Source organism: Entamoeba invadens (assembly GCF_000330505.1).
Source record: "Entamoeba invadens IP1 unplaced genomic scaffold scaff_1105074725867, whole genome shotgun sequence".
NCBI classification, from domain to species: Eukaryota; Evosea; order Mastigamoebida; family Endamoebidae; genus Entamoeba; species Entamoeba invadens.
In genome coordinates, this window is record NW_004443675.1 from 70377 (window position 1) to 70608 (window position 232).

Genomic DNA, 232 nt, shown 5'->3' on the forward strand with positions numbered 1-232 from the left:
TTCATAAATGTAAATAATTAAATACAAAGCAATTTTGGGAAAAGTAAATTATTTTTTTTTCAATCAAATAATTTTGATTCAAATTTAATATGAAATGAATTTGTTTTAAGATGAATAATTCCATTGATAAAAAAAGAACATTTTGTTATTACTTAAATTTAATAATTAAAGTATTAAATCTAAATAAATATTTTTTGGTTTTTTGGTTAGAGTTCATCTTAATATAATCTTG